The following is a 680-nucleotide window of genomic DNA, read 5'->3' as shown; positions in this document are numbered from 1 at the left end:
CTTAAGACTGCTTCAGAATCGTCCGCCTCTAGTTTCAGGCAGTGAACACACGCATAATTTGCTCGTTTATCCAATCACCGTTGTCACCGCTTTCAACGTTAGCCACCAAACATCAATCAAATGTCTGTAGGGCTTATCAAGGGATAAACCCGTTATCGCGGTTCATTCTTTATGAAACTCTTCTTGTGAAAAGGTAAAAGAAACTAACGAACGCCCACGAAAACTACTGTCAGAGAGGACTCGTTCTTTGTAAGCCTTGATAATTGGAGGAAAGTTCATGACACACTTTCCTCAGAGAGCCAGTGACAAAACACGCTAATAAGGCTCTCGTTAAGAATGTCTTGTTTTCTGCGACTACACGAACTAATCCAGTTATTCTTGTTGTGTATATATGCACGTGCGTGTGAGTGTGTTTTTGTGAAACATGCACACACACACAAAGACACTCATACTTATCTAAATTTTCTTCCTCTTAACTAAAGAACTCTTACATTTGAACTCAACCTACCCTAATTTCTTAGTTCTACCCACATTATGATTCATCCATCGCCACTGCACGCATACGAATTCCTCTGCTTCTCACCTCCCGTGACCTGTTTTCAAAAAATCCAGAGACGGAAAAACTTCAGGTGAGAGACTGAGAGAGAGAGAGAGAGAGAGAGAGAGAGAGAGAGAGAGAT

This window comes from Aplysia californica, unplaced genomic scaffold (genome assembly GCF_000002075.1).
Source record: "Aplysia californica isolate F4 #8 unplaced genomic scaffold, AplCal3.0 scaffold00729, whole genome shotgun sequence".
NCBI classification, from domain to species: Eukaryota; Metazoa; Mollusca; class Gastropoda; order Aplysiida; family Aplysiidae; genus Aplysia; species Aplysia californica.
Note: the sequence above shows the minus strand (reverse complement) of the source record.